This window comes from Xiphophorus maculatus, chromosome 20, assembly GCF_002775205.1.
Source record: "Xiphophorus maculatus strain JP 163 A chromosome 20, X_maculatus-5.0-male, whole genome shotgun sequence".
Classification (NCBI taxonomy): domain Eukaryota; kingdom Metazoa; phylum Chordata; class Actinopteri; order Cyprinodontiformes; family Poeciliidae; genus Xiphophorus; species Xiphophorus maculatus.
In genome coordinates, this window is record NC_036462.1 from 31,741,274 (window position 1) to 31,756,322 (window position 15,049).

The 15,049-nt window shown below is 39.9% G+C and overlaps 1 protein-coding gene across 24 annotated transcripts in view; it reads left to right on the forward strand.

Annotated features, from left to right (window-relative positions):
* The window catches only part of nfasc (neurofascin), a 107,998-nt gene that overhangs the window by 33,173 nt on the left and 59,776 nt on the right, over positions 1-15,049 (forward strand). For 21 of the 24 annotated variants that reach the window (XR_002751877.1, XR_002751878.1, XR_312689.2 and 18 more), the window contains exons 1-2: positions 978-1,336; positions 10,389-10,525. The gene's annotated coding sequence lies outside the window, so the exon portion shown is untranslated. Of the gene's footprint in view, positions 1-977; positions 1,337-10,388; positions 10,526-15,049 lie in introns of those variants that run through there. The other 3 variants (XM_023325338.1, XM_023325340.1, XM_023325339.1) reach the window with 3 other exon arrangements.

A 15,049-nucleotide genomic window follows, 5' to 3' on the forward strand; every position in this document is an offset into this window, starting at 1 on the left:
TTAAAATTTCATCACAGCATTTCGTGTTACTTTGTGCGTCAATGATAAAAGTAACTATTAAACATGTTTTTTAGAAGTTCATGCCTTTACTTCAACTAACAAATCTTTCACCGCATACGGATGGAGCCCAACAAACACAACTTCTGTTCTAAATACAACTTATCACACACACACACACGCCCACCCCCGCGCACGCCGGCACACGCACACACACTTCTTCCATATACCAGTTACATCCAGTGGAGCCGTTCTACCTCCAGGACGGCTCCACTGGATGTAAATAATGATGTCATTCATCATTATTTACATTTTTTGTATGGAACAACAAATGTGACAATCTCACTCTCATTCAGTTCTCAGTGTTTCATCAGAGTTTGTCATTATCAAGTGAAAACGTTATTTTAATCACATTTTTTAGCCCCCCTAATGACAACAACCAATAGGATAATTACCCAACCAGCTACACAACCATTTTACAATCCTAACTAATGAGCCTGCTGGCATCTTTTGAACAGTTTCCATAAAAACTCACCTCTCTGACTGGTGGAGATTTACTAGAGGGCTGGGGTTGGTGGTGTAATGCCCACATTGTCCCCAATGTGCCAACTGTTATTTGCATGTGTGTGTATTCTGGAAAAGACCCCTAAATATACCATAGGACATGCTGATTTAAACAATTTTTATTTTTATTTTTTATGATTGCATCATAAAGTTTTAGTTTTACCTTTGTATACATTTTGGCTGGAACCATTTGCCGTCACATCTTACTTTCATGAACATGTAGTGCATTTGTCTATATTTTGTAATGTAAATGCATGCGTGTGTGTGTGTGTGTGCGTGTGCGGGGGTGTGTGTGTGTGCATGTGTGATAGCAGTGGAGCGTGAGTCTGAGATGCGTTAATAATGTATGAGGGGGAGTGGTGACGAAGAGGAGGCGGTGACAGATGGAGAATCAGTGTGTGAGTGTGTGTCGGAGAGAGAGTAACGTTCTGACAGACAGTGAGAGCTCAGAGAAAGGAAAAGGGATAGAGTGAGTTGTGGGGGGCAAAGGAAAACAGATTAAATGCTATAAAAGAAGACTTTTTCCTTCCTTTATTTTTGGAGCGTCTGCTGCTGCTCTGTCTCCCAGCTCTGAATTCAGCTGACAGCACCTCAAGTCTTTGTGTTTGCTCCTTTTTTTCCTCCCTTAAGCTGAAGGATTGACACACCAGGACCTACAAAGCGGTGACCAAGCACCTCTACGTGAAAGCTGCACTGACAGAGGCTCTGAAACACGTGCAGACTGTGTGTGGTTCAGCAAAGCCCATGCAAGGATTATACCACTTCACTCTGTAAGGTAATTGAGTTTTCTCTGGAAAAACAAAAATCACAAAATAATCATAATTAACTCAGCTCAGTTTACATTATAAAATGCTGATATGCAGTTCTTTGTTCTTCGCTCTGCTGTTTGTAAAAACCACAGTCCGACTGGAATCAAACACAGACTGCACTCTATTCCCTCAGTTTCCATTTCTCACAACCTTTGTCCTCCTTTTCCACCACGGCTTCCATCTCATCACTGTTTACCTGCCTGAAGCTGGTGAGGTGACATGGGAAATCTCTGTTGCATCAAGCAGACTCTTTCCTGGATGGTGTTGCTGTACTGTGTGTCTTACTTTTGGAGGCTTTGTTTTGTGCTACCTTATTATAAACAATAATTCCTGCTTTATCTAATGTTTGTCTTTGTTATATTATGTCCTTACTTGGATTGCAGTTCTAACTCAGGATGCGGAATAGAGAGGAAGCAAAACATAAAGAAAAGAACTCCTGCCCACGCTGTGCCCGACACACACAGGTCATCAGTTATGATTGCTTTTGATTCTGCCTGACAATTTATGCTTTTTCTGGCTTTGTTCCCCAGTTCCAGTTTAAAAAAAAACCTTATTAGCTTATCTTATTTTTAACCCACATATTGCAGGAAATCATCATTTTTAGTATCAGACTTTTTAAACACGTGCTCCTGAGTCAGATTATATCTGATGCTTGTTTGACTCTGAGCTGTCATATTGACTTTACGTCACTGTGTGAAAGACACACAGTTCTGCACATCAGACAGTCAGATGTAAACAGTGGATGAAACGAGCTTGGCGGATGTTCTTACCTGGAGACATGAACCACAAAAAATAAACAAACAGATAAATAAAAAAACAGTATTCAACAATTTCAATACTCAAGTTTACACTGAGGATAACACGGTTGTCTGTTTACTGCCTAACTATTGGTTGTAACTTGGTGTGTTACTTACTGTGGTTAGCTTGGTGGCTCTTGAAGTTACTATGCTGCATGTCATTGAATGCCCGGTCGTCAAACGGATGCATCCAGTTCAGATCTGCTTCGCCTGCATATTTTGATACTCCCCATCCTCTCCCCATCCTCTCAGCGGAGATGCCGGATGTGCAGCGCTGCTAAGGTGTGATAACTAGCTGCTGCGCTAAGCCTGTTTGTTGGCCAGTTGGTTCAAACAACACAAAGTTGCCGTGTTTCAAACAGGCCTTTGTAGTTTCGAGGGTTGAGCATCATGTCAACACCACTGGGTGCTTTTTGTAAAACTACAACAGTCAGAACTTAACAGCAATAATTTATATTTATAAGGGGAAACAAAAATGGAGGTTCATGTTTGAAGGCATATTTTCTTCATGTTATTGATTTATTGATGAATGCCACAGTTTCAATCCAAATAGCTAATTAGTAAGCTAAATATCCAGTTTTTTAACAAAATATTTGACTCCAATCTAAATGTTTAGTTAGGTTAGCTTTAGCTAGCTTAATATTAAGTTAGCTCTGAACGCGATAAATATTTTCTTTGTAGACTAAATATTTATCTTTCTAACTAAATATTTAGTTATTGAGTATTTAGTTTAGAGGTGAACATTTAGTTTGTAAGCTCTACATTTAGCTTGCTTGCTGAATACTTAGTTTGAAACTGTGACATTTATAAAAAATATATATATATACATGACTTTGAAAAATTAACTCCCATATCTTTTCCTCTTATGTGAGGCTAAAATACCCAAATTATTGCTGTTAACTTTTGCAAACAGCACCCCATAGGACACAGCTCAGCTCATTAGCTAATGTGATGCTCTGCTCTGTTCATGTTCTGATAAAACTGAATCATGTCTGAGCCCAGGTGTAAAGATTCATTCAGATCTTTCAGCGTGTGTTTAAAACAGGAATCAAAAGTCTCATTTCTCTCTATGATCGTGTGCTGTTGTTGTTGTTGGTGGTGGTAGACGTCTTTTCTCTTTTCACTTCCTATGTTTATCACCGGCCTCTCAGCGTTCAGGCCTGACTGCTTTTCAGTGATCAGCTGTTTATCACTCTGAGAACTACATCTGTTCCCCCCACTGGGCTCCAGCAGGGAAACCTTGAGTGCTTTACTTTGACCTTTGACCGATTTGAGGTCATTAAGAGACATCCTGTGTGACTCTTTCCTGATCAGACAGAATATTAATATATCTCAAACAATTTATGTAACTCCGTGTGTGTTTGAGGGGTCAGTTGGGCATTTGTGTGTGTGTGTGCGTGTGTGTGACATTTCCCCCTGGACAGCTGGACACATTTATCAGCTCTTATTAGCTCTCTCTCTTTACAGTGCCTGACAGAACATGTAAAGAATGAAAAAAAACATATATGTATTAGTGTTCAGTTAAATGTTATTTGCTTTTCATACAAATGGCAACAGAAAGTTTATTTTCACACAAGCAATGATGAAATTAAGAATAAAAGACAGAACAGTTTAATTAAAGACATTGAATTGTATGACATGAAAACGCTAAATAAAACAAATAATTCTAAAAACTTTTTTATAAATAGCATAAAAACAAATGAAAAATAATCCCTCTAAGATAACATCTACAATAATAAAGTGTAATCTAATCAAATGGATAGTGATAGTAATAATTCAAATATGAAATTAAATGGAAATAATAAACCTAAATGAATAAAAAAGACTATGTATTGAAATCCAACTAAAACCCAGACTGAACCGAGAAGTTTTTCAAACGATCACCTCGGTCAGCAGCCGGCCGTCAGGAAGGCGTAATGAGAAAATGAAAATGACTACCAGAAGGCCCGAGGGGTCAGGTGGCCTGCAGGAGAGAAGCAAATCCGATGAATAGGGTGAACTAATAGCTTTAACAGTTTTAAAAACCAATAAGCGTTCCAAAAAAACCATTCGAAAAGCCACAGCCGGCCCTGCAAAGACTCACGCTCCGCTGTGATGTCAGCTCGCTTCCTGGTCTGCGTCAGAATCCTTGCAGCTACATTTTAAAGACGTGTTCTTCTCAGGAAGACCGAAGGGCATGCAGCATTAAAGTAATTATTTCCGAGATTGTAACAGCATAAGCTAATGTCACTCGACTGAGAGAGAACAGGCCAACCTCTTGCAATGTTCTCTTGAAGACTAAATAAAGTCTTTTCTGTTTTTGATTCCTCACCAATGTTTGAAGATGCGTTTCTCTCTCTGGGGGTTTGTGCCAATAACTAGAACCTTAGTTTGTTCTGTATTTTGTAGTTCTGTAGTTTGTCCTGTATTTCAGGAAATGTAATTACCTGAAATACAGGTAATTTGTGCATTAGTGGCCTTTTGTCAGCAGTACAGAGAGGTGCGTCATCAGCATAGCTGGAAAACTAAATACTTTCTCTCCTTTTGGTCACCATGTGGAGGTTGCCTGAAATGTTTGAGACCTAAAATTGAACTTTTTTTGGTACTTTGGAGTTTAAGGTAAAAGATTTCAAGGACCAGTTTCCTAAATGTACAAAGACGTTTCTGTGAGAAATGAGCTGAAGCACTTAAACAGTTCAAGAGAGTGCAGTCTGTCTGAGTGCGTGTGGTATAATAGCTTAGTCAGCAGCACTATCAGTGGCTGCATGTTGTTCTTTTAACACTGACACTGAAGTTGTGTCATGATCCATATCGGACCATTCAGGTCTTTTCTAGAGCTGATTCTACACTGTGGTTCAATTTGAGGCCAGAAATGTTTGGTGTTCAAATGAGAGCTGAAGTTATTAGGAACCCTGTGCTTAAAAAGGCACGTTAGGAAGTGTGTGAGTGTGTGTATTCTGAGAGGCTTCATCCGTCTGTGGGAGGATTACGGCATGAATGCACATGGTGTGTTTTGTGTCACTGGGTCAGGTGTATGCGGTAGTGTTGTGATGTAGACAGGTGTTTGCTAAGTGTTTTAACACAGTGGATATTCTGTGGAAATGGCAGAAAACTGAATACACACATACACACACACACCAACATTCTCATTGCAAAATACAGTCCTTCTTTTGTTTGGGAGCATTGTGGAGAGGAGGTTAATGCACCCAGAAAACTGAAAGAGAGAGAGGGGGAAACGCTAATGGACAGTGACGACGCTTTCACAGCAAATATTTGATAGCGAGAGGTCTCAGACATGAGAGTCCCATCCCCCTTCCTCTGCCTCCATCCACCCCCTTTCTCCATGGCCAAAGGGAAAAGATCAGAACAAATTATCCATCTGTGATCAGCCCACAAATGAACTGCACTCAAATCGATGCCTCTGAGGTTTGTCACGTTTTGATTGGTAGGACAGGAAACACGTTGAAGTCTTTCTTCGGGTAAATAATTTCGACAAATACAAAGTTGTAGTACTGTGGCATTTTAGGACAATAAGTAGCCCCTCTGTCATGCAGCTGTTTCAAATCCTCTGAAGCAGTCTAATGGGTTTGATTTTGAACATGAAAGAGAGATCCTATCTTAGCCTAAAACCTCCCGACTCTTCTGATAATCACAAATCTTTACATTTATTCCCAAACTAAAGTTTATTGGAACCCTGGTATGGTGACAAAGCATTAATCACAGTCATAAACCTCAGCTTTGTTGATGCGCCGGCACTGTTAGAACAAGCACTAGTGGAACACCTGATGTACCAGGTCTGCTTTCACATCATCTGTGTGAGGAACAGGCTTCTTTTCTCAAACCTCCATTCAGTTGTGGCAGATGGCTGCTAGTTCTGGTTCTGGTTCTGCTGGAGGTTTCCTCCTGTTAAAGGGGAGTTTTTCCTCTCCACTGTCACTACATGCATATGCTTGGGATGAGGGACACAACAAAAGTGATTGTTCCCACGTGTTCGTCCAGGAGGAGTGAAAGCTGCATTTGGTAACTAGGATCGATTGAAATGTATGTACGACCCTCATTTAGGGTTAGTCATACTGGTAATGGTTATGGGTAGGGTCAGATTGATGGAAAGCCCCTGCAAAGATAGACGTGTGTGTGTAGGCGTGTGTGTGCGTGTGTCCAACCAGCAGAGGATTAGCCTCATCGGCAGAATATTTAAACGACAGAAAGCGTGCATGCAGCAGGAACCAAGCGTCAGTTATGAGGATCTTCTGGGGATATAATTAACAGTGAAGGTTTTGAATAATTTGATCCATATGGAGATTATCCCACTGATTATTGAGAAAGGTGTAAATAATTTCTGAAATGCCATCATTTAATCACAGTGGAAATAAAAGATCATTGATTTCCCCCGCCCCCAAAATTGATCCTCTGGTTTAGTTGGCTTTATTTAAAAAATCAATACATTTATATCAACATTTAAATTAAAGGATGTCTGAATAACAGATGTTTGCGTAGCCACAGTATTCACTTCCTAACTGCTGAGTGACTTTTTGCTAGTTTTCACTTAAGAAATAAGAAAATGTCTTTATAAAGTCTTCATAACCCTATGATCGTTAGCTACACCCACAGATTTGCTCTCACATTCAAGTCAAGACAGGATTGAACCGCTCCAGAATATTTGTGTTACCTTCAGTTAGAAGAAACATGTTGGTCAAATGAAAAGATTATACACTAAATCTGCCAGAGGTGTGAATATTTTAAGCATCAAACAACACTTTTTATTCTTATTTTTTTTAACACTTTCTTTTAAAATAAAACAAAGCATGTTGGCAGTGTCATAATATTGATTTTGCTGCAAGTAGTGAAGCTAAATTAAGTTGGACAATTTAACATTCTGATATGTGGCGTTTGTTGTGCAGAAGTAGGTGTCATGATGTGTGGCGGTTATAGTGGATCCATAGGCGTCAGGAAGATTTAATGAAAATGATGAAAATGCAAACGTTCACTTTCAAAAACCACAGGGGAGCCAGAATAGAACAAAAAGTAAACCACAACAAAAAAATCCATCGAGGAGACACAGAGGGTACATGGGTTAAAGCGGGGAAGTAACAGGAGGAACCAGCGAGGAGTGACCGAGAAAGAGGTGCTTAAGTACTGGGAGGTTGAATGCTGAAACAATGGACCTGGGCTGATTAGCTAATGTGTTGCAGGTGTGAGGGGAGAGAGCAGAAGGTAGACTGAACAGAGAGAGAGAAAGAAAAAGAGAGGGGAGGAGAGAGAGAGAGTAAGTAAAAATAGCTAGCTACAAGAGATAAACATCATAAACTAGAATCACTAAGAAAGAACTGAGCTAAAGAAAAACAGCAACAAAACTGATCTGATCAAAATAAAAAACTAACACAAAACAATGAACATTAGAATCAAATCAAACCATAAACCTAAGATCCTAACAGAAGGGCTGAGATCCTACTGTACATGATAAAAGACCAGCTCTACAAGCACATGCTTGTGGCTCTTCTCAGTATGTGTCATAATTTCCCCCTGACCCCAGTCTAAATGAGCTATTTAAGCGGTTACTTGCTCCAGCAGTTTCTTCCACTGAGTGACTGTTTCGGCTCCAGGCTCAGCTCGCCATTGGCTGTTGTGTCACTCACTCGTAAAAGGATTCCTTAAACTACTGACCAGCCCTGCCCCACGCTGCTGACTGCTGGGTCTCTGCTTATTTACATGTAAAGTCAACAAGAAATTGATAACCAAGTTAAATCATTTATTAATAATGTACCCAAAATATGTAATTCTTTCAAAGGAATTTTTTTTTTTAATCTATCTGACTTCATCTACATTTTTTAAATAGATTTAGGAATCGGCATCTAAATTTTAAACTTTAAAATTTGATCACATCCATATTTATTATGACACCAGTGGATTGCCAGTAAAATCTTCCTGTTATTGTCAGTCATTGTTTCACTAATTTCACTAATTTCAGCACCTGTAGGCGTGTGTTTGTCTGTGCAATGTGATTAAAAAGCAACACGCAGCATTATATTTCCTGTTTTATTTTATTATTGTATTCTACAGTATATCCATCTTTGTAACCTGCCAAGGATGCGCTGCAGCAGATAATCTGTTGCAGCGCATCAAATGGTGACATTTGTACATTGTCCCTTTCTAAAGAAAGTTTATTACTTGTCTAGTTATTTACTGGTTTTTATTAACAAATGCACACAATGCCTTTCCCAGCCAGATATCTTCATGTGGCAACAGAGAAATATGTGATCAAACTCATAACCGTCAGATTCCAAGAGAACCTCTCTACCCACCGAGCCACAGTTTCTATCCACAGCTAAGTTCATTGGGGAAAAAAGTGAACAATGCAACTTTTTAAAGGTTCACCGTCTTCCTCAGAGGAAACTTGCTTTTCGAGGGAATGAAAAACTCAATATCTGACATTGATTTGAGGCCGTCTGAGATTTTGAGCGTAAAGGGAAGATGAGATAAGAGATGTGTCGTATCATTGTTCATAATGAATGAACAGAGAGAGTGTTTTCCATTAACTGTGTCCCCATTGGTGAGCAGACATGTGTTAATGCACATAATGTTATTTTGAGAGAAGAAGGTAGAAAATGAAATTTGGTAATGGTGTAATTATGGCAGACAAATTGGGAATGACAAGCATGTGTTTGTGTGTGTGTGTGTGTGTGTGTGTGTCTCTTTAGGACAGCCCAGGAAATCACAGAATGGCTTTTATTGTTTTGGCCTCCAGGGAGACGATCCAGAGCTGCCAACTGAGGCCCAGTTGACATGCTTTTAGAACCGCACACAAGTAAACAAAAAGAAGCTAAAACAAGACATTTCTGTAATATTGCTCTCATTTGCAAATAGGGCCCCCCTTTTAAAAAAGAGGATTAGGGCCACTGAAAAAATTCACAGAAAAAAAACCCGGAATCCTGAGATTAAAGTCAGAGGTTTTTTTTTTTGTCAGTGAACTTAAGCTCCTCCCTTTTCTTCTAATGTTAGTTTTGATAAATATCACAAATATCACAGCTCTGAGTTAAACTCTACCTCTACCCTGACAGGTCTTGTCCCAGCTATTTTTTGCCCTCCCCAAAATAAAAATGAACAAAGATTGTGAATTTTCTTATTACTAGCCATAAACAAAAATGTTTTCCAGCTTGCTCGCATGTTTTGTTTTGCTGGAAATCCCTCAAAAATTGTGCTGCCAAATGTCACGAGAGCACAAGAGAACAGTGTGAGTGTACCGATCAATATCTGACACACCTCAGGATGCTGAAACAGGACCGTCTGTTTTCTATGTTGAAACTGGTTTCAGTTTTGTGCCATAAATCCACGTTGAGCAAAGTGGCTGGCTAGTTGCTGCTATCCTGCAAATCGGTTTACAGTTACTTCAGTCAGTCTTATTACAATAAGCACTATTATAATAAACGACCAAGGATGATGATCCCTGTTAGATTTGTCGTCATAAAGGACAGAGTTCAGAAGCGTGCTGTAAACACTGCCTCCGCTCTGGGGAACATTGTTGGTTTTGAAAGCCTGTGTTGGTTACAAAAAATGTTCATATAATAATAAAGTCTGCGAACAGAAAGATTTACAGAACACAAGTTTTTCTGCTGAAAGTTTATCTTATCAACCAAATTAATATTCAGAATGACAACAAATAAGAAGATACCAATCCGGGCCTCCAGTGGATAGCTGCCTGTTAGCTGCTCTGTCAGCTTAAACTTCATACGGTACACACACACCTGTTTCCATAACAGGTTATGTTATGGAAACATAACCTGCTGATATGTTTCCAAACAGCAGTATTAAGAACAATCTATCTGTGGAAAAAAATCTTGTGGTACCCTGGCAATAGATTTCCTCGTAGCTCTTTAGACGCAGTTGAGCTGTTTCTCCTGCAGGCAGCTTTAAGCTAATTTATGGCTACTTCTGTTTCCCAGGCATGTATTTGACTAATCATTAGGCGATCTTCTGACACACCTAATAATTTTAAAGCAGCAACAAACATATTGTATGTTAATGTGTATTTGCGTCTTATAGAAGGTTTTTCTTTTTAACCTGTGATTTTACTATAATGACTATGATTGGAATTTCCTTGAATATAAAAAACAGTGAATATTTGCAATTACTTCATTCCAGTGGATTAGTGGATGTAATCAGGCCCAAGAGTTTTCGTACTACCTTACTACAGCATATTTCATAACCCCATTGTTGTGTATTTGTGTTGGATATTTTTCTGCAGTGAGATGCCACCGAGGTGCAAGAAGCAACAACAAGAATAGCAGAGAGCTTCTCCAAATGCTCAAGATACAGTTCTGAAGAGTTCCCACCTCCAAGTCACAACAGCAGGATTTAAAGCCCTGGGAATGAAAAGCTAAGGTAACTGGGTGCTTCCACAAACTTACGCTTTTGTGAGACACTTTGGTTGAGTCATTACAACATTACCCTGAAGGCGTAACACCTGCCACATAAGCCTAAACAATACCAGCAAAGACAGGTTTTATCTCAGTCATCTTGAGTTTGACTCTTTAAGGTGTCTTATGTTTGCCTTAAATACATTAAATTTTGATGTGACAGGACTATTTAATCTCTTATATTTGATGTAGTTTAGTTTTTTCTTGTGGGAGATTGCTGTCAGGCAAAAGTTTGAATCACGCGCAGATATCTTCACTGTATTCTACGACTGGTTGAGGCTACCACTAACCACCGGCTTGCTAGTTCAAGCTAGTTTAAGTGATTTATTGCCGGTTGGCTGGCCGGCGCTCGTCTTCAACCACTGGCTCACTTCTATTGCCATTCCATGAGATTCTACATTCATTCTGTGCTAAGAAGCTTGGCATTGTAGGGGTTAAGGTTGTAGAGAGCCATATGCAGCCCAAAGCTGCTGTCAGTAGCCACGGAAATGTCACAGCTTTAATCTGCTGGAGTGGCTAACGCTCCCCAGCTTTAGCTTTAGCTCCTAGGTCTACTAGAACTGACCTAGGAGCAGCATTTGGTGAGACACAAACTCCGACCGGCAGAGGCTTAGTGGATTCTAAACATGGTGATCAAGCACCAGTCTGACTTTTTGATGAATTTTATTTCAACAAAGTTGTTACTAAGAAGGGAAATGCATCTAAAGGAGGAGGAAGAGAGGAAAAGGAGTAGAACATGGAACCAAAAGAGAATAGAGCCACAACAGCTGTGATGAATAGGAAAATAGATCAAAATTATGACTAATATCTAATACAAAAGTAAGAATGTGATAATATGTAATTATTTTTTTGCCCACACAGAAGTGAGATCTGGAGTTTTTGGCAAAAGGACGTTAAATAAATAACTAAGTAAATACGAATCTCACAAGTAATGGCATTTCTTCCTCAATAATTTTCCATGCTTACAAATATATACATAACATTGGATTTATTTTTCTGTATCCCTGTCATGAAACAGGTCTTAAATTTCATCCAAAGTGGTCTGAAAATATCTTAAATCTGAGTTTTAAAAGCCTGCAGAAACCCCTTGTCAGTGTTTTTATTTTGTGATATTGGCACTAGAGATCACATGATGAAATTTGCTTGAACTGAACTTTTGTAAGAAATTTCTCAAATTTAAGAACAGGAGCTGGGTACCGCTGGTTTCTTTTCTTTCATAGACCTCACTTCTTTGTCTCTACTTTTCTTACCATAAACTTCTCTAGTCTGAATGAAGGGCACAGCTTGAAAATATGTTTTTTTCCCCCTGGTGTTTCAGCACAAAAGGGCCAATTTTATACCAAGTCTCTTTTGGATGCAAGATTCATGTTTATTCATTCACCCTTTAAAATAAGTCACTTGGGAGCTTACATGGCATTCTGATTGAATTTCATACCCTGTGTTTGACTTTACAATCAGGCGTTTTTTTAATCTGGAGTCTGAATGCGAAATAGAAACACGCGTTTCAAATAAACGAGAGGAGGTTGTACGCCATAGAATTAATTCCTAAATCCTGTACATAATGTAAGCACATGCATGATCAAAAACACTTTATGCAGTTCTTGACCTGACTGAAGAGTGAGACACATCACATCTCACATGCCATGAATTTTGTATCGCTAATCCATATCTCTAGCCTCGTTCTGCTGCTATGCTTGGTCTCCCCCTTACCACCTTCTCCTCATCCTCATCTTCACCCCTTCTTACCCCTCCCTTCCTACGCCTTTGTTCCCTCGCCTACCTTCTTCATCCATCCTTTGCCTCGTGGGGCTGTTGCTAAGGAGCCCTGGCAACCACAGGGTTGTCTGGGCAAGAGGGAGAGGTGAAAAAAGACAGCTGCAAAAAGAAGAGGGATGAAGATACGGGGGTGTGGATGGGGGGTGTGATAAGGATGAATGGTTGGAGGAGAAACACAAAGTGAAACCCAGATGTGCTATCGGGGCTCGTGGTACACTTTCGTTGTCAACAGTGGATGATGGAGGCCTGCAGGGTGGATGGGTGAGAGGAGAAAAAAATGAGTGGCAGAGAAAACAAGGTTAAGGAAGCCGGGACCAAAGAGGATAAAATGAATTGCATAAAAGATGGAGCAGTGAAATAAATCTAGCAGAGAATAGAGAAAGACCAGTTAGCAAACAACAGGTTGTAGCTTTTTTTATGAACTGGCCTGGAATCGGAATCTCATTCTGTCCCGTGTCTTTAAGGATGCTTTACATGAGGTAATCGTGTGGTTAACACGTGTGTCTAGTTCCATCTCTATTTCCAACCTCTTGCTGACCTCCAGTTCATACTTTCATCAACACCACAGAACAAATAGACCACCGATACTCTCCTACATTCTGGAGTCTGGCCCACGTAATGTTATCTTCTTAGGAAAGTACACCCTGTCTTCTTGTGCCTTTGATTCTAAAACCTGCAACCCAACTCGACCCCCCACCTTAACGTTCCTCAGACCCACAAGTTGGTTCCTAGTCAGACAACATTCTCAACACTCAACCGGAATACAAGTTAACCCCCACCAGAGTTGTCCAATGGACCTACTGACCCATGTCTCCATCAACCTAACCAGTCATCTGTTTGAGGCTTCCTCCTGTCATGCAGCTCTGTCCCATATTCCACTTGTCTTGACATGTGTCTTTTGTGACATCTCAAGATCCTCAGCCTCCCTTTCATGCTGGCTGCCTCTCTGCTACAAAGTAAGAAAAATAAACCTCTCTTTACTTGCCCATCTGAAGCCATTAAACACCATTAGATTCTCCTCTAATTCTCCTTTCCCCAGCCGCTGCATTGATCACTAGTCACATATTTGGGTCATAAAAGTAAATCAACAAAACATGACAACCTGACACCTATATCCCCATAACCCACCTGCCCAAAACCCTCAGCGTACTGTGGGCTGTTTGTTTTGTGCATGGAGACAGTGGTGCTGTTCAACTAAATCATGTCCACTGACACTGAAGGAGTTGCTCCTCCTCAGTACTCCATCACAAAAGTGTCTATTGAAAAATAATAAAACTGAGAGGTGAACAACAATCTCTATAAATCGTCCATTGACTGTGACTCTATTAACCTTGAGTTGTAAAGGAGCAATAGACTTCTTCTATTGTTTGCAGACATAATAGTCAAACTCAGTCATTGCCTCCCACCCACACCGTGGAGAGATCGGGCAGCAAAATGGAGCAGACACTGCAATATCAGGCCAGTGAAACATTAGTTATAAGATCAAGGCTAAGATGTTTGGTATACGCTGCAGTGAAGGTTGTTTGGTGTACATATCAGTATTCATATGAGCAGTCAGTGCCTAGGAGAGGCAAAGAAGATCCTGGATAATTGTAAACGTAGATGGTTCAGTATGTCGCACTCTGTAGACCGAATAGGCATATGAAAGAGAGTTGAATTGAGTCAATTGCATCCCAGCTCAAGATCTTTTAATAGGTTTATTCTGTCAATTGGTGTTGTTTTTATTTTTCTTAATTTGGAACGTGAAGTGGCCACACACTCGCTATGTTCCCATCCAACTGTCTTAAGACTTCCAAGGAAACTTTCAAAATGTCAGAAAAAAAGGAAAGGAAAATGCGAGTTAGGTGTTTTACTGATTTAAAGCGAATCAGCCAGGCTACATGAAGCATAATGTCACATGGGGGTAAAAAACAGGAAGTAGAAGTTAAAAACTAGCATGGACCACACATCTCAGAGTCCTTCTGCGAACGGGAGGTTTAGACTTTAGCACATTAATTTTGTTTTTTTATTTTTTGGAAATGCTGAAAGCCACCTGATGCGAACGTGAACACGTTTATGTGAAATTGAGGAAGTTATTTTGAATGTGGCTATTTCCATCAACCTTTTCCAATGAAATACTTCAAAATGTACATGGAAAAAAACATTGATGGAAACATGACTACTGATATGAGTTATCTTATCTTATCTTATCTTATCTTATCTTATCTTATCTTATCTTATCTTATTATCTATGGTGTCCCCGTGTTTCCGCTTGGTTTCTTTCTCCCTTCCTCAGCCCGTCAGCCTGCTTCCCGGCCCAGATGTTTTCCATCTCCTAATTTTCCTCGGCTGTCCCCTGTCCTCTTCCGATTAGCTCCTTCCTCAGTGCATATACAGTATTTTGGTTTTCATCATTCTCCCCTGACTGTTTTTGTTGCGATCTGTTTGTCTCTATTGTTCCCTGTGTTTTACCTCCATGTTCTCAATGTCAGTTTCCTTTTGTTCTTTTTTAAAAAAAATGAAGTCATACTTTCTGCACTTTGGTCTTCCTTAACTACCCAATATGACACAGAGGTGATTACATTAGGATGACTGAATCCTATTTCATGTAGATCATCCTCTCTCCTTAATAAAGTGCCATCCTGTAAAACCAGGACAGTAAAAGAACGTCCCTCCTACCAGCCTGGTTACTGTATGTCTAGCCGAGTTCATCAGTTTTCCTCTGGTACATGCA